Source organism: Urocampus carinirostris, chromosome 15 (genome assembly GCF_059441175.1).
Source record: "Urocampus carinirostris isolate Australia breed hairy pipefish chromosome 15, RoL_Ucar_1.0, whole genome shotgun sequence".
NCBI classification, from domain to species: Eukaryota; Metazoa; Chordata; class Actinopteri; order Syngnathiformes; family Syngnathidae; genus Urocampus; species Urocampus carinirostris.
Genome location: NC_142363.1, coordinates 12,761,369 through 12,780,633, shown reverse-complemented (window position 1 = coordinate 12,780,633; position 19,265 = coordinate 12,761,369). Strand labels below are relative to the sequence as shown.

Here is a 19,265-nt window from a genome sequence, read left to right as displayed (position 1 = left end):
CCGTTGGAGGAATCTTCCACACTAAACTGTGGAAATTTGGAGGCCTGTCTCACTGAGATAAAAGAGTGGATGTCACACAATTTCTTGCGTCTTAACTCTGAAAAGACCGAAATGTTAGTCATTGGTCCTTCTAAATGCCGGGACTTATTCTCAAAAACTGCTGTGAACATTGACAAATGTCACATCACACAGAGTGACTCAGTTAAAAATTTAGGTGTCATATTTGACCCTGATCTATCCTTTGAGATGCATGTAAAGCAAATTACTAGAACTCCCTTCTTCCATCTTCGCAACATTGCTAAAATCCGTTCAATACTGTCTCAGTCTGATGCGGAAACAATAATTCATGCATTTGTTACCTCCCGTCTCGATTACTGCAATGCACTACTCTCCGGTCTCCCGAAGTCCAGAATCAAGTCTCTTCAGCTAGTACAAAATGCCGCAGCGAGGCTCTTAACCAGGACAAAAAAGTACGATCACATAACACCGATTTTGGCTAACCTGCATTGGCTCCCAGTTAGCCAAAGATGTGACTTCAAAGTTCTCTTAGTATTGTACAAAATCATACATGGACTTGCTCCCTCTTATCTTTCAGATCTGACCTGCCACTATGTCCCGGTCCGAAGCCTACGATCTGAGAGTGCTGGTCTTCTGATGATCCCGAGAGCAAAGAAGTCTTCTGCTGGTTCGAGAGCGTTCTCCATCCGGGCACCGGTGCTGTGGAATGCTCTTCCCCCTGAGATTCGATCTGCAACCTCAGTGGAAATGTTTAAATCTAAACTTAAAACTCACTTCTACTCCATTGCATACGAATAACCTACTCCTCTTGTCGGTTGAAAATAGTTTGTGTAATATAGTGTAACAATCTGTGAAGCCCTTTGAGACTCTTCGTGATTTAGGGCTATACAAATAAAAATGACTTGACTTAACAGTGTCGAAAATTTAAAAATAATATAAATAATAATATATATATATTTATTTTTTTAAAGGACCCGCCCCATCCCCCACCATTTTTTAAAGGAGGACGCTGGACCACTCACTAACTCACAATCCCCCACCATTTTTTAAAGGAGGACGCTGGACCACTCACTAACTCACAGACACAAACACGACAAAATGGGAGTCGGTAAGAAACTACTTTTTAGTTCGCTTTTCTTTTCCATAATCCGTGATGCTAAATAAGAAAAATTGTATTATTACTTTATTGTGCTGTCGAGGAGACCGCTAATCAGGAAACGGAAATACAAGGAACGCTTTCAAAATAAACGTAAGACTTTCAAAATATGATAAGTTTAAACTAAACAAACTACACCGGGGATGGGCAAACTACGGTAAAAGGTGAGTAAATTGAGTCACCTGTCATAAATTGTGATAATAAATGCGAATTGATAAGTTCATTTGCAGAAAATAAACATAGTAAATATTAATTTAAATTTTAAAATTGGTACACAGTACTCTTTGTTATATGTGGTCAGTTTTAAAGGCACAGTGCGTGATATAGAGCGCCTCCTCGTGGTGCAAAAAACATTTATTTCTATACTAAAATACACAAATTATCCTACCAATGTTTTTTTATTTAGAAAAAAGAAACAATAATAGTGTTTTGCGAAATGTGTATTTATTATACTTAGTGAAATTCCTCCTTACGTTCGTCTGTCGTTTTGTCGCTCGCTGAGGCACTAGTTTGCGTTCGCATTATACAACAGTCCCATCTAGTGGTCGAATATGATACACTGGGGCTTTAATGATAAGATGATGACCTAAAGTGAGTTATAACGCATGAATTCTGTTTCTCTATCTTGTGTTTCAGTTACGGGTCTCAGCATTGCTGCTTTGTTTGGCAGTAAGATGTTTCTTTGATTTTCCTCTTTCGACAAATGGAAACGTTTTCTGGTTTATCCTGTAAAACTTTTCGTTAGGGGTGGGGGGTACTGGGAGTTTTGATATCCTTACGATTCAAGTCAATGCAGAGTAGTATTGATAGTATACTGATATTGTAGATCAGGGGTAGGGAACCTGTGGCTCGGGAGCCATATATGGCTCTTTTCATGAGTTCATATGGCTCTGAAATGAAATGTAACTATTGCACATCTCTCTGTGGCGTTCCAAAGTCAAGTGATATCATCCCGATTTTGGTCCATATAAAGCCGAAGCAACTTAATGCAGAAGTTCGATAAGAAACCATTTTAACTGATAAATACAAATGCTGGCAAACGACTTTGATTGGGTGAACAGTACAGGTGGGCGGATCCCTGCACACAGCGCAAGGCACAGCCTTCTCTCTCTCTCGCTCAGTGCAGTCTACACCGAAAGTGAATATGATGATATACTTATCGTTAGCAGTAATTTGTGACATTTTTACAAAAGAACTTTGCATGCACATTGTTTTGAAACCGTTGTTGAGGACAAATTTCATGGAAAAAAGTGCCTCAACACACTTAATTAAAGGTGGAAGACAAATTGTTAATGGCATATTTACATTGAGGGCAGCACGGCGGCGCAGTGGTTAGCGCTTGTGCGGCACAGTTCATGTCATGGGAACCTGTCGTGGGTTCAAATCCAGCTCCAGACTTTCTGTGCGGAGTTTGTATGTTCTCCCCGTGCTTGCGTGGGTTTCCTCCGGGCACTCCGGTTTCCTCCCACATTCCAAAAACATGCATTTCAGGTGAATTGGCCGGTCCAAATTGTCCCTAGGTGTGAATGAGCGAATGAGTTGTCTGTCCCCGTGTGCCCTGCGATTGGCTGGCAACCAGTTCAGGGCGTCCCCTGCCCACTGCCCGAAGATGGCTGGGATGGGCTCCAGCCCCCCCGCGACCCTAATGAGGATAAGCGGTACGGCTAATGAGATGAGATATTTACATTGATTTGAGACACAGGATTTGGCATTATTATCATTTCATACATTTGATTAAATCATCAAATGACACACAGTGAAAAAAATGTGCTGAAGAATTATCTTTTGTTTAGAGAGCATGTTTGGCAGTTTTTTCTGAAAATATTTGATGTGGCTCTCTTAATTTCTTTTTAAAACATTTTTTTGCTTCTATGGCTCTTTGGGTCAAAAAGGTTCCCGACCCCTGTTGTAGATGCTTGAAATTGAAGCCTTGTTTCTCAGGAATTCTGCATAGGGCCAATGCATTTCCTTCAGGTTTATGAGACCCTGGCGGGACCAATGATACCTGGCCAGGATTTTCCTATGCATGGGAAACATTGATTTATATTTCAAGTTGATGTTGACTGCGTATTATCTGTAATGTCTTTGAAACATCCATTGCAGCCTGCTTGTTTCCCCACTTTGTACAAAACCTTTGTACTGTTAGGAAATAAATATTAAAATGTACCGTTTACCAAATTGTTCGAATTAGTTATCTGACTGCATTAACCAAACACAACCTACATTCACCTAACAATGCGCGCTCTTCCTTGATGGAAAAATGAACAAGAGACCGGCATTTCCACACGGGAGCAGATTTAATTTCTTAAACAATTTTACTAAGTGTAAGAGCTATATATTATATAAACTCTCTTTTGGCAGAATTACTCCGATGAAATCACTCATTAAGTTTTAAAATCTCCCTCGCGAAAGAGCCAGCACTGCCGGGAAGCCATCTCGCCAAAATCTCTCTGACAGAACTGACTTACCTCAGGTCAGGAGGAGTGTTTTTTTTGATACATAAACAGGAAAAGAAACACACATGAGCGTGACTTCACAATAAAAGGATATAAGATAGAAAAACGTATAAAAGATAAAATTAGACTGATGTTCGAAAAGTGACTATATGTGTGTGTGTGTGTGTGTGAGAGAGATTGTTTTAATATTTAGAAATATAAAAACAGATTAATTTCATTGGATTGAATTCCAAGAAATGCACATATCTCAAAACTGCCAACTTTACACTAAGTGAACTCCATCGAATATGCCCGACTTAGCCGAATTAGTGTCGCTTGAGTCTCTGTCGGGCCTCCTCTCTCGTTCTTTTGCTTCTTCTCTCGGCCCATGTTTTTTTCCGCAAGCTGGTGTGCCGGCTCCTCCCATGGGCGTGCCAGGAAAGCCCCCATGTGGAGTCCACCATCTCGGAAAAGAGCGTCACGATGTCTGGAATTAACCAAAACAACACGGAGCGTCATCAGGGCCTTGTTCTCCAAACATCGCCTGCCGTCCTCCGTCAGAGTCCTGTTTTCAAAATTCCCCAGCCAAAACATTTCGCATTTGGAACAGCGTGACCTGAAGCCCACTCAGTGAAAATCTTCATTGCACTCATTAAATGTAACTTGTATTCAATCGTATAAAATGCTTAGGATTTTTTGTGGGGCCCTTTAATTCTTGTTGTTATTTGACTCGCATTTCGAACTAAATTCCTTGCAGCTTTAATTTGTTGTCTCTCTTTATTTCAGTTCCCGGTCTTGCTTTGGCGGCGTCATTGCTCGGGGGTGAGAAATATTTTATCTTCAACTACAGCAAGGGTGACAAACTCATAAGTATCATGGCTGCCCTCAAATGGCCGAGTGTAACTTGTAAATGTAACTAAATGGAATTGGTATGTCAAATGTATATAAGTACTTCTTCTTGTAAAGGAACCTTTTATTAATTATTCAACTCACAAACATTACAGTTTCATGGGAAAAAATGTCACTACTCATGCACAGTGCCGTTAAAAAAGTATTTGCCCCCCTTCTGGACTTCTGTGTTTTCGAATCATCACACACATTTTGATATCACACAGAGACAATTTACGGATATACAAAATGGAGTTTGGAAATATTGAATCCATTTATTAAGGCGCCCCAAAAATACCCCAAACCTAAAATAATTGCCCCCTGAACCTAATAGTGAGTTGGGCCGCTTTAGCAGTGAAACCAAAAAGCAAATATCTACGATAATTGCCAATGAGTCTTTCACAACGGTGTGGAGGAATTTTGGCCCACTCTTCTTTGCAAAATTGTTTCCAATTGGCCGTATTGAAGGCGCTTCTTGCCACAGTATATCAATTGGATTTTAATCTGGACTTTTGACTCCCAAGTTGACCGCCACGGGTTTTAATCCAACTTGTAGGACAAGGATGAGAGAGGTGCAAGAGAAAAATAAGCTGCAGTTTTAAATCTGTTGCCAAAGCCAGGCACGACTCACAAAGCAGCTGTGAATCTCTCTCTCTCTTTTACACGCTCTCTCTCTCTCTTACACTTTCTCTCTCTCTTTTGCACACTCTCTCTTTCTCTGTCTCATTTTCTCTGTCTCTGCTGCTCTATTTTTCTTTCTTTCCCTCACTTTACTTCTCTCTTTCTTTCTGTCTCTCTTTTTTTTTCTCTATCTTTTTTCCTTTTCACTCTTTCTTACTTTCTCTCTCCCTTTATCTTTCTCTATCTTTTTTTCCTTTTCACTCTCTTTCTTCCTTTCTTTCTTCATCACTCTCTTTCTCTGTCTCTCTTTGTCTTCCTCTATCTTTTTTCCTTTACACTTTCACTTTATTTCTTTCTTTCTCCCTTTATTTGTCTTTTTTTTCTTCAATCTACTGGTTTGTCCCCATGAGAATGTTTTTTTTCCCCACCACCGCGCCACCCAACCTTAAATGAGTTTCACACCCTCGACCTAACCTAAATTGTGTATGTTTTTCCAACAGTTATTGCATTTTATTGTCTTCCCAAATTGACTCTCTTGTCTATTTCATGTTACAGCTGCAGTATTAACTTCTCTCGGTAAGACTTAGGCAAAACTTCATTTTAAGATTGTTGTTTTTTTAATGCTTTGATAACTTTTTACACTTTCTTTTATGTTTTTTTCTTTCTTTTAGCTGGGGTGTGTATAATGTGTAATGTGTTATTATATCTCTCGGATAAAATCATTTTAACCTCGCTGTGGGACTACAGATTAAAACTACAATGGTTGGGAGAGTGGAATGTCTTTCTGAAAAAATTCTGATGCGGCAAAACCAAAAGCGCTGAGTCAGCTTTTTATTTTTCTTGGTATTTTTTACATTTAGTGTAACTTACCTGACTGAAATATGCAGGTCATATCCAAACTCAATCATTTTTTGCATTTTCACCATGTGAAAAATTTCCATCCCGGCTTGTTCTGGCCTAGCGGAGTAGAATGCCTGCTGAGTCAGCCAAACCAAAAAGGCCAAGTCAGCTTTTTGGGCAGCTTTCACACCTGGGTTAACATACTTGAAAATATTTTGTTAATATTGAACATAGTTTTGGCCTGGGAGAGTGTAATGTCTTTCTGGGGGGAAAATGGTGGGTCACCAAAACCAAAAATGGCCAGCCAGCTTTTTTGGCAGTTTTCACATGAGTTAACCTACCCAACTGCCTGTTAAATAGGGTGTTAATATTGAACGTAGGTTTTGGTCCGGAATAGTGGAATGTTTTTCTCGGGTAAAAATGCTGAGTCAGCGAAACCAAAAATCGCAAGCCAGCTTTTTTGGCCGTTTTCGCATGAGTTAACCTACTTGACTGCCTGTAAAATAGGGTGTTGATATTGAACGTAGGTTTTGGTCCGGGAGAATGGAATATCTTTCTGGAGAAAAAATGCTGAGTCAGCAAAACCAAAAATGGCAAGCTAGCTTTTTTGGCCGTTTTCGCATGAGTTAACCTACCCAACTGCCTGGAAAATAGGGTGTTATTATTGAATGTAGGTTTTGGTCTGGGAGAGTAGATTGTCTTTCTGGAAGGGGAAAAAATGCTGACTCAGCAAAACCAAAAGCGCTGAGTCAGCCTTTTTCCGGGCATTTTTCACACCTAGCTTAACCTACCTGACTGCCTGTAAAATATGGAAACCCCTCCCCAATTTATTTGGGTGAACAGACACAGAAACCAACAGATACAGTATATAAAATAAAACCACCCTCGTTTTTCTCGCCGGTGATAATTAGCTTGTAACTAAATATGGTTTCTCAACACATACATTATCCCCGTTGCGTGTTAAAATCTCACGTGCACAATAGCTCAAATCTATTTTTTTTTCCCGACAGCGATGCGAGGAACCAACGCAACGTGGACCTATGACCGCGTGGACCCCGACGATTTTTTAACAACACCACTTAGAAACATCGACTTAGGTACACTTTTCACCCAAAAAGTATGATTAGAATTCGCTCTTCTATCTGTCCTGCTATCTTTATATGCGATTTCATTTATGATTTGGTTTGTATCGCATGTTGTTAGCACCCTCTAGAGGTGCGTTTGGGTCACTGCAACCTTTTGTGTGGTCATATTGGAAAAAAAAACCAGGAAATAAGGTTTTCAGTCGGTAGAAGGTAGCACGCCATTTTCCACCGTCTGAGTCATCGCAAATCTTGTCATTTTCAGGTTGCATCTCCGGTAAGTTTCACGTACTCGTGTCTAACTAAGTTTATTTTGTATTTACGTTGTTTTTTTCTCATAAGAATTTGGCCAAGCGGTTGAATACGTATGTACAATATGCTAATTACCCGCGAACAAGGAGCTCGTCAAAATGGCGTCCGTGATGCATTTTCTTTGTTTTATATAGCTAGCAGACACTAAATGAACCTATTTTAATACGTTTTTGTGTGTATTTTCAGTTTTACCCTTTTGAATAACATTAACCTTGATTGACATAGCCACGCGTGCAGAGTCCTTGGTAACGTAAAGGAGTTGGTTGAATCCATGGTTGCAAAGGCAGCACACAGTGCTACCTCTTGAAGGATTTGATACACTTGACTATAAAGGATTTTATACGATTGAATACAAGTTACATTCATTGAGTGCAATGAAGATTTTCACCGAGTCGGCTTAAGTTCAATGAGCAGTGAAAGTTCAGGGCACCCTGGTAGGAAATATTGTTTGCAGGAATGGCGGGAACTGACGTGAGGCTGATAAGATAATAGGCGCATCCAGACGCGGAGGGACCCTGATGACGGAGGATGGCGGGCATTGTTTTGAGAGACTCTCTCCGCTGTTTTGAGTTTTCCAGACGTTGCGACGAGGTGGTGGGGCTCACGTTGGGCTTCATTGGCACGCCCATAGGAGGAGCCGGCACACCATCTTGCGGAAAGGCGTGGACCAAGAGTAGAAAGCGAGATGACTTCATAAAGGGCTTTCCAGAGACTCTAATTCGACTAACTCGGCCATTTTCGAGGGAGTACACTTTGTTAAATTGCTAATGAAATTAAATTTGCCCCCGTGTGGAAATGTCGGTCTCTTGTTCATCTTCTTGTTCTATCAAGAAACGAGCGCGCATTGTTAGAGGAATGTAGGTTGTGTTTGGTTAATGGAGCCTGATAACTAATTCTAACAATTTGGTAAACGGTACATTTTAATAATTAATTCCTAACACTCTTTATACGAGCACACGAGATTACAGTCATAACTCTACTTACGAATTTAAATCGTTCCGGGAGTACATTTATAACCTGAAAAATTTGTAAGTAGAGGCGCCTTTTCAATGTGAATTCGCTAATCCGTTCCAAGAAATGCAAAAGTATGATTTCCCTTTTTGGCAGTCATTCACCATTAGAGTGACCTGTCTGATTGCAAGTAAAAGATTTTTATCTCTGCCCAGCTTGTTTTGGTTTGAGGGAGTAGAATGTCGTTCTAGGAAAACAGCTGAGTCAGCAAAGCAAAAAATACAAGGTCCGTTTTCACAACTGGGGTTACCCATCTGACTGTCCGTGAAAGCTCGCATTGATATTCAATATTGTTTTGGCCTGGAAGAGGTGAATGTCTTTCTCATAAAGCTGCTGATTCAGCAAAATCAAAAATGCATAGCTTTTTGGGATAGTTTTCACATCTGGGTTAACCTTCCTCGTTGCCTGTAAAATGTTTTGTTGATCTTCAATGTCCTTCTGCCTTGGGAGAGTGGATTGTCTTTTGGGGAAAATTTGCTGCGTCCCAGTAATATAAACATGTTGAGTCAGCTTTTTTTGGTGCCATTTTTCACATAAGCCGTCTAACTGTCTGAAAGAAGATGTGTCGAAATTGAATGTTATTCTGAATGGAAAGAGGGAAAAAATGCTGTCGGGTTTTTCACCTCTAGGGTGATCTACCCGATTGTTTGCGATAGTCTGTGTTAGGAAAGTGGAAGGTCATTTATTCGAGATAAGATGATCCTTTACTTTTTCTCTTTTTTTTTTTCTTTACACATAATTGTAATTATTTATTTTTCACAGGGGATAAAAACGGAAAAAATAGAATATTGTAAAACGTGTTAAGATAACTTTTCATTTTTCTTTTTTTTTTTCTCTTTACTTTCTCATATTTACTTTTCTTCTTTCTTTCCCCCATATTTATGCCTTTTTCTCATAATTTTTTCATATTTTTCTTTCTATTTTTTTTCTTTTCATCTATTTCTGTCTTTCATGTCTTTTTTTAGAAAAAGAGACAGATAAAATAGAATGATGTAACAAAATTGTTCCACCGTAAGATTTTTTTTTTGCTCTTTTTAAGTGCCTTTTTTCTTTTTCTCTTTTTTCTTCCAGCATTTTTCTCTTTTTGTTTTTCCTCTATTTGATTTCCTTTTTTCCTCTCTTTTTTTCCTTTTTTTGCCATTTTCCCCCTCCTTTCATTTTCATTTTTTCTTTCTTCACATTTTCTTTCCCATTTTTCACTGGTCTTTCCTTCCCTTTTTTATTTGACTATTTTCTTTCTTTGCGAAAGCCCGGGCAAGAAAGCGAGGGAAAACAATGTCGTTTAGTCTCCGTAGTTTGTATTGTCCTTTGCTCTTTCTGGCACTCGTCTCATTTGGTTTTGCATCTTGTGTTTACAAACAGAAAGGAGATCCCGCCCACCAAGCCGACTTGACGCGACCACGGATCGTTCTGACGATGAAAATGAAGACAAGAAAAAGAAAAAATGATTGCAGTGTTAGCTTGTGCTGTTTAAACTTTGAGATTTTCACCTATTTTCTCTAATAATCTTTTTTTTTTCTCTTCTTGCTTTTTTTTCTTTTTCATTATTCGACTAATAAAAACACATCCTTAAAATGTAAATAAATTGTTTTTGTTTGCTTTTCACAGTTCCCTTGTCTACGTTGCATTATCGTTTTCATTAGTCTTTTAGAATAGTGTTTCTCAACTGGTGGGGCGTGACCCAAAGGTGGGTCGCGGATCTATTTTTAACTGGTCACAGGCTTTTGCTTTGGCATAATCATGCTAAGAAGAAGAAAAGACAAATGGTCGGTTACACTCCTCAATAGTTGACGGTGAAAATTGCCCCGCTCGATCTTTTCTTCCTGTTCAGTCAATTGGCGCGTTTGAGAGAGAACACATCTCATTTTATTTTGATTTTGGTGCTTTTATTTCCTTTTTCCTGCCCATAATGAGTCCCAAAAAGTTAGTGAGAAGAAAAATGGAAATGTGAAATCAACGATTGAGTTGAAAAAGAAATCCATTGTGAAACAAAAATAGTTTACGAGCATTGGCGTAACTAGCCTGTTTTGGAGGGTGCTCAAGAACCCACAAATTCAACTCAAATGACCCCTAAAATTGTAGCAAAACTCTTTTCCTGAATAAAGGGCAGGACAGGCTGAAATATGATCAAAAAAACTCGAGATTGAAAAAGTAAAACAAAATAAAAATTTGAAAAATGCATTTTCGTAAATACTCCACTGTCTCGAAAAGTCTATTTGATTCCTAGCACTGCATCGTAGTTTCGTCTAGTATTTTGGAGTATTTTCTAAAGATTTTTTTTTTGGTGGGGTAGTGTATCTGTAGAATTACTGTAGTTGCACTGCAGAATCTAGTGGCTGTATATTTCAGAGAAATTTGAGGTTTCAAATTTGTTACTGCGCTGCAAGGGCACCAGGTTGGTAGTTTGTATTCTTCCTGCTGGACCTTGGTGCTGCTTTTGACACAGTGGACCATAATATCTTACTAGAAAGGTTGGTAAAATGGATTGGTCTCTCAGGAAACGTGCTCTTATGGTTCAGATCCTACCTCTCAGATAGGATGCACTGTGTTAAATATGGCGAAATGACTTCTGAGCCCTTTAGTGTTACCTGCGGTGTTCCGCAGGGTTCAGTGCTTGGCCCCCTTCTTTTCAGCATTTACGTGCTTCCATTAGGTGATATTATTCGCAAGTACAATATCAGCTTCCACTGCTACGCAGATGACACTCGGAGGAATCTGCCACACTAAACTGCAAATTTGGAGGCCTGCCTCACTGGATAAAAGAGTGGATGTCACTCAATTTCTTGCGTCTTAACTCTGAAAAGACCGAAATGTTAGTCATTGGTCCATCTTAATGCCGCGACTTATTCTCTAAAACTGCTGTGATCATTGCCAAATGTCACATCACACAGAGTGACTCACTTAAAAGTTTAGGTGTCACATTTCACCCCGATCTGTCCTTTCAAATACATGTGAAGAAAATTACTAGAACCGCTATCTTCCATCTTCGTAACATTGCTAAAATCCGTTCAATACCGTCTCAGTCGGATGCGGAGATTATAATTCACTGTTTGTCTCGTTTACTGTAATGCACCACTCTCCGGTCTTCCGATGACCAGACTCAAGAGTCTTCAGCTGGTACAAAATGCCGCAGCGAGGCTTTTAACTAGGACAAAAAAGTCCGATCACATCACCCCAATTTTGGCTAACCTGCATTGGCTCCCTGCTAGCCTAAGATGTGATTTCAAGGTTCTCTTATTATTATACAAAATCATACATGGACTTTCCCCCTCATATCTTTCAGATCTGATTTCCCCCTATATGCCGGCCCGAAGCCTTCGTTCCGAGAGCGCCGGTCTTCTGGTGATCCCAAGAGCCAGGAAGTGTTCCGCTGGTCGAGAGCGTTCTCCATCCGGGCGCCGGTGTTGTGGAATGCTCTTCCCCCTGAGATCCGATCTGCAACCTCAGTGGAAATGTTTAAATCTGAGCTTAAAACTCACTTCTACTCTATAGCAAATGAATAACCTAAACTGCTCATGTGTAATAACCTGTGAAGCCCTTTGAGACTCTTTGTGATTAAGGGCTATACAAATAAAAATGACTTGACTTGACTTCCCTGCGCTTTGTGCCACTCATTTTCTGTTACACTTCACCATATTGCGGAATGTAGTGGCCGTATATTACAGAGTGTCCTTTTAACAAAATTTGGAGGTCTCAAATTTGTCACTGCGCTGCAGGGGCACCAGGTTGGTAGTTTGTATTCTTCCTTGCGCTTTGTGCCACTCCCCTTAGTAAAAAAAACCCCACTAATAAATAAATTGAAATTTTACCGTCTCGTTGTAAGATAAATGTTTTTATACATTGTTTTGCCTGAAAAGTGCTTTTACAAATCATTTTTTAAATTCGGTATGATTAATATTTTGTTTTCAATTATAATGATCACTTTTCAAAATACTTCCGTGCCATTGGGTGCTGATCTAAAGGGACGGTGTGTATCATTTGACCACTAGATGTCGCTGTATTTTGCCGTGCAACCGAAAACAAGTGCTGAAAGGACTAAAGGGCCCCACTTTTCTCCTCATTTTTTGCCAAATTTCAGTTTTTTTCGGGTACCCTGAGCAGCAAAATACCTGACAATCATGTCAGGTCCCTCTAGGTTAGAGGTTACCAAACTCTTTCAAACCGGGAACTACTTTCTGTTACTAATGAGCGCAAAGGGAACGTAGTCGGCTTGCTAAATAGCTAAAAAGGTAGATAGTTAGCTAGAAAAGGATTTAGATCAATAGCTAAAAAGTTAAAACAAGCGATTTAAAAAGCTTGATAGAAAGCTAAAACCAAAGCTGGAATTTATTTATTGGAATATCTAAAACATCAACTGATCATGTTATTATCATGTTGTTACTATGTTATCACCTAGTCTTTTATTAAAAATAGGGTTAAAGAGACTCAGTCAACAGATGAAAGAATCATTTCAATAGAAAATCACAATGACCCAGCTCTGGTGAGCTATTTTCAGAACAGCTCCGCAGGCACCAAGTCAGGGACCCCTGCTCTTGGTGTAGCTCATGTTAGAAAAAAAGGTTTTGAGTTTTCCCTTGCCCTCATGTAGGTTTTAGATCAGGGGATGGTGTCATAGTAGTCTCTACAGCCCTTTGAGACTCCTTGTGATTAAGGGTGAAAGCAACAACAAGGATTTTACTGACCGGTACTCTTTTTCTTTCACTTTCTGCGTACTAAGCGGTTCCAACCTGCTTATTCTGTCAATTATTTACAGAAGTACCTGATTTGTCCACTGGGGGTTGGAACCCTGGAGAAATAATAATAATAATAATAATTTCCTTGTATTGTCATTCTGTGTAACAATGTACACAGAACGAAATGTCGATTGCACCTGACCCGTTGTAGCGAGCCGATGCAGCCGCAGCCAACAGAGGGCGCCGCCGACCACTTTTTAAGTCTTAGGAATGACTCGGCCGGGGCGCGAACCACCGACCTCCCAGTCTCAAAGCGGGCGCCTTACCATCTAGGCTACTGAGCTGGTAGAAACATAACCCAGATTACCAACTGACACACTTTCCGTTTCGTCCAGTTTCATGATAAGATAAGAAATAACTTACTTAGTTGGATAAGATAAAGATATAAAAACACGAGAAGAAGGTGAGATCCTTGATTGTAAAAACAAAACACAGATGGGTCAAACGGGCGACCCGCGGGCCGGATCAGGCCCGCTAAGGGATTGAAACCGGCCCGCGAGACAACGCTGAGGGAAGTGCAAGAGAAAAAAAAGCTGCAGGTCGAAATATGTCCACTTGATGTTGCCAAAGCCAAGTGCCTCTCATAAAGACGCTGTACTTGTATTTGTTTCCCTCTCTCTCTCTCTCCCTCTCTCTCTCTCTTTCTCTCTCTCCCCCTCTGTCTCTTTTCCATTTTCTCTCACTCTCTGTCTCACTCTTTCACGCTCTGTCTCCTCTTTTCTCTTTCTTTGTTCCTCTTTGTCTCTTTCTGTGTCTTTTTACCTTCTTTTGCTCTCCCTTCCTTTTTTCCTTTTCTCTCTTTCTCTCCCTCTCTCTTGCTTTCCCCTTCTCTCTTTCTCTTCTCTTTTTTTCCTCTCCTTTTCTATTTGTCTTTGGATAACTTTCTTTCTACTTCTCTTTCTTTCACCCCTCTCACTATTTCTCTTTTTAGCTCTTGTTCTCACGTTCTCTCTCTCTCTCGTCCTCTTTCTCTCTTTCTCTCTGTCTTTTCTCCCTTTCTTTTCTCTCTTTTTTCCTTTCATCCTTTTTTTGTGCCACCCTCTGTCTTTTTCTCTCCCTCTCTTTCTCTTTTTTCTTTCTCTTTTTTCCTTTCTCTCTAATTTACCAGTCCGGCCCCTGAGAGAATGTTTGTTTTATCATGTGGCCCTCGAGTTAAAATTAGTTTAACACCGGTATTATAACTGGTATCCTTGTTGTGTTTGTTGTTCTGCATAGCTGTTTTTAAGGCCAAAACATCATCCATCCATCCATCCATTATCTGCACCGCTTATCCTCAGTAGGGTCTCGGCCGTGCTGGAGCCCATCCCAGCTATCTTCGGACAGTGGGCAGGGGGCACCCTGAACTGGTTGCCAGCCAGTTGCAGGGCACACAGAGACAGACAACCATTCACTCGCTCATTCACATCTAGGGACAATTCGGACCAATTAACCTGAGGTGTATGTATTTGGAATGTGGGAGGAAACCCACGTAAGCACAGGGAGAACATGCAAACTCTGCACAGGAAGGCTGGTAAATGACCTCAGAACTGTGCCTGGGACGGGCTAACCTCTTAGCTGCCATGCTGCAATCCAGGACATGTGAGTTATACATTTTAGGAGTGAATTGAGGCTCCTCCTCTTCCTGTTTCCAAACAAGACAGAGTTATTGTGACGTGGACTGAAGCTCCAAAATATCGCAAGTGAAACAAGTCCATGAAAAAGAAAAGGAGAATACAGCGGAATTTCCCAAGAGACATGGAAACGTGGTTGTTGACCTCAGTGGACTTGCTGGATTGTAGTCCCTAAAACGCTACAACGGAAACAGGCTATTTTTGAGTGTTTTTTCAAAGTAAGGTGTCCAAGGGAGGAGCCGGCACGCCAGCTTGGGAGAGATGTGGGTCGAGAGAAGATCGAGAAAGGCAGAAGATCTGAGAAGATTGATCGAGAGGGAAAAATCAAAAAAGAGGCTCGACAAAGACTCAAACGACACTAATTCGGCTAATTCGATGGAATTCACTTAGTTTATTATTTAAGAAATTAGATCTGCCCCCGTGTGGTAATGCCGGTCTCTTGTCCGTCTTTTCACAAAAAGAAACAAGCATGCATTGTTAGGTGAATGAAGGTAATGTTTGGTTAATGGAGTCAGATAACTAATTCGAACAATTTGATGAACAGTACATTTGTAATATTTATTTCCTAAGAATGCTAATAATGGGGACTCAAGTTTGAACACGTTGGATTTTATAAACAGTTTTAATTGTTGGAATTAAATATCAAAATGTACCGTTGGCCAAATTGTTCGACTGAGTTATCTGACTCCATTAACCAAACACAACTTACATTCACCCAACAATTTATGCGCTCTCGTTTCTTGAGGGAAAAGATGAACAGGAAGGCGACATTTCCACACGGGGGCAGATTTAAATTCATTAGCAATTTAACTAAGTTTACTCCATCGCAAATGGCCGAATTAGTGTCGTTGGAGTCTCTAGGAAGCCTTTTTCTCAAGTCCTTTAGCTTTTCCTATTGGCCATCTTCTCCCCGCATAATGGCGTGCCGACTCCTTCCATGGGCGCACCAAAGAAGCCCCCTGGGCTTCACCATCTTGTAGAAGAGCATCCCGATGTCTGGGGTACTCAAAACCACACCGAGCGTTTTTACGTCATCAGGGCCTTTCTGCGTCAACAGCGTCTGGATGTGATGATTACCTTATCAGCCGTACGTCCCGTTCCCGCCGTTCCTGTAAGCAACATTTTCCACCAGGGTGCCCTGACCTTGCACCAGAGCCCAGTCAGTGAATATCTTTTGCTTTGAATGTAATTTGTATTCAATCATATAAAATCCTTTATAGTCAAATGTATAAAATCCTTCAGTATGTTCTCGAAGCTTTCTTCTGGTATCAAATAAGCGATTGCCACACACCTCTACGCAATAACTTCGTTACGGCAAGCTTAATATTCTGTACATACATGAAGGGTGTTTCTTGGTCAAATATATGTTTCCGTCTACTCGTAACTGCAATGTTATTTGCTCATTTGAATTGTACGCTATTTGCATAGGCTCTCCGGCTAATATGGCTATGGCCATTGCCTATCTTTACTTGTAGTTCAATGTCTTTTTTACATTTCCCAAATACCATAATGTTTGTTTTTGATCAATCAATGATATTTTGTTTTTATCGAACCATCGTTTTACTTTCTTAAGTTTGCGGTCATTTCTCCCTGCCACTCCCGTAGATTTGTACCTGTGCCTAATAGTGTTGTGTCAGCTAATAGAATGTATTTGTCACGAGCTCTCTCTCTACCGGTAACCAGCACCAATCATCTACCTGCTCTGTCACTGCACTCTGATCTGTTCCACTTGTCTGTTCTCGCTTACCACCAGCTGTTCTGAATTCTGTGCCAATCAAGCTCTGTATTTAAAGCCCTGCCTTACAGCCTATCTTTGTCAGATCGTCTGCAAAGCCGACACCCGGAACCTGTTTGTCTGCGCTTCTGACTCTGAACCTGGACCTGTTTGACCCTTCTGCCTTCTCTTCCGCCCCGGTCTTCCAGACATGTGGTGAGTGAGCCCGGACCCATCTCCTCCCACTACCCCAAACGCCACTCAGCCAATGGGGAACACACACACACACACACACACACACACACACATATAGACACGGACATTCTCTCCCGTTTCACCCATCCCTAAATAAACTTTCTTAACATGACACAATTGTGGTCCTCGTCTGTCTGATCTGTGACAGTATTTTCATTTCGATGATGCGTTACATAAGTCCTTCACATACAATATAAAAAGTAAAGGTCCTAACACAGACCCTTGCGGGACTCCAAAGCTAACACTTATATGACTTGAATTTGCTGCCACCAATCTTTACATATTAAATTCTATTTGAGAGTTATGACCCTCTTTTATAATTGTGTTTATTGTCATATACACAATGAAATTCTTACTTTGCTGTCCACACAGTTGCCAGCATAATAATAGAAACTGGAAACTATAGACATGTATACCTAAAACAATATTAGAAATATTCAGAGATAAAAATACAAGATGAACTCAATATGAGTAATGCTTGAGCAGGTTGACCTGACACGTTTATATTTTCCGTTGATCATTGATGAGAAACAATTCGCCGCACCCTCAGATGACCCAAATTGAAATTAATTTTCCTGCGACCAATTGGAGCGTTCGGGTGCGGTCCGTGTTTTTGCTATAAAAGCGGTGTCGTTTTTCGGACTGGAAATTCTCTCACGGCAGCCACTCCGACTTCTAAAACAATGGGAAACGGTGAGTAGCTTTGCTATTGTGTAGCATTGAACGTCTTTGATGAGAAGAATTGATATACTTTGTTTTTGCTTGTTTCCTTGTTTTTCATCAGGTCATCCCTCTCCACCAGGTAAATTTTACCAAAAAAATGATATATTCCTGCAAGGCAATCTTTAATTTTCGTCATTTTTTACAGTGATTCATCCTATTTTGCACGCACCGCCCATCGACGCGACAATCGGTTATCCTCTACCGTCACCCGTTAATGTCGAGGCGATGCCTCCCACCACGGGGTTGACACCATTTCAAGGTACATCTTAAAGGGACAGTGTGCAATATTCCACTGCTGGATGTCACCGTATAATGTAATGCATTGCACAGGACCCGCCATCCTACCTTAATTGCAAGCCGTGACCCAAATCGAGAAAAAGCATCCACTTCTCATATTTAAGAATTGTAGAAGAAAAAGATTGTGTAGTTCGAAGTAGTGATAGTATAATTGTCATGGTTGCCATGGTGCCCAATTGGCCCCGCCCGTGGGGCATCAAGTGGACATATTTCAACCTGCTGCTCGTTTTTCTGTTGGACTTCCCTCAGCGTTGTCTCGCAGGCCGCCTGTTAGACACCCCTGTTATAGAGTGACTTCTCCTTTCTTATCTTGTAATGTGAGTTCCCAGGAGAGCCTATAAAGCAGGGGGAGAAACATTTTTTCTTGCCTTTTGGGGGGGGTGCAACTCCCGGCCATCTTGGTGGGAGGCCACTTCCTATGGACTGGCATTCAATTCGATGTTTTTTGTTATTCGATCGATTGAATTAAACGTACAAATACTTGTCAACGCTTTCGAAAATAAATCCATGTTTGGCGTCTTTTGGTCACGGCTGGGTGGTTTCAACTCAATTATATGAGTAGCACGCAATACAGTGACATCTAGTGGCCAAATATTAGACGGTGTACCTATAAGGAAAAAAGTTTTTTTTTTTTTTTTTTTTTTTACCAATAAGAGCTGCTAAAAAAATACACACTGTCCCTTTATGACGAACACTTGAACTAAAATGACCTTATTTATTCGATATATTTGATTTAATTTGTTCGGAATGCTAGGTCCTGGGGGGATATGAAGTAGTATTTGTTTGTTTTTGTTTTTTTACACTTAATGCAAAATAATTATTCAACTGTGCCTCAAATGAGGACAAATCAATGTATTCTAGCCAAAGTTCGTATGTCTTCTGTTACTGCAATAATGAATTTTATCAGCCAAAAAATGTTTTTAGTCATAGAATGCTATTTGGAATTCTGTATGTATTTTCCCCAATGTGAAGTAAAATCAATAAAAATATGTCAACGTTTCGCATACTATTCATTAACCGCTTCCTGTGGTGTGTCTTGGGCAAGTACAGCCTGGCGGCGCCCATTCCTCTCCAGGGTAAAGGGTTCCCTCCCCCACATGAAACTAATTTATATGTTTACCAGGAGAAGCCTCCCGATTCAGATACAGCACCTTCATCATCTGGTTGATGTTGTTTTTCTATGTAAAGCATTTTTTTATTGCAGTGGTATTTTTGTAGTATTTCTATTGAAATATCTTAAGTATTTCCAAAGTAAAGTTTTTGGAGTATTCCTGTAATATTTTAAAGGTAGCGTTTTTGTAGTATTTCGCATTTTGTTATATTACTGTTGTATTTTTTGTTGTTCTTCTCCATGCTATATTTCTGTAGTGGTGTTTTTGTATTATTGTATTACAGAAGTGGTATTTTGTAGCAACTTTATTTAAGTATTTATGACATATTTCCGAAGCAGTATTTTTTTTTTTGGTGGTATTTTTTTCTATAAATCTCTTATTTCTTTAGTATTTTTGTAATTTTTCTGTAGCGGTATTTTTGTATTCTAGTATTAGTCTTTTGGTATTTCCTAAGTAGT

General features: G+C 40.2%; 2 long non-coding RNA genes across 3 annotated transcripts; both read left to right on the top strand.

Annotated features, from left to right (window-relative positions):
* Positions 1–1,010: 1,010 nt before the first annotated feature.
* LOC148351589 (uncharacterized) lies at positions 1,011–9,973 on the top strand. 2 transcript variants are annotated; one of them, XR_015852911.1, is made up of 6 exons: positions 1,011–1,126; positions 1,811–1,843; positions 4,396–4,431; positions 5,619–5,694; positions 6,969–7,055; positions 9,726–9,973. It is a non-coding gene; the product is annotated as an uncharacterized LOC148351589 (long non-coding RNA). The 2 variants fall into 2 exon arrangements; XR_015852910.1 differs by lacking the exon at positions 5,619–5,694.
* A 7,292-nt stretch (positions 9,974–17,265) lies between these two features.
* Positions 17,266–17,657, top strand: LOC148351588 (uncharacterized). Its single transcript, XR_015852867.1, has 3 exons — positions 17,266–17,368; positions 17,460–17,477; positions 17,544–17,657. It is a non-coding gene; the product is annotated as an uncharacterized LOC148351588 (long non-coding RNA).
* Positions 17,658–19,265: the final 1,608 nt, after the last annotated feature.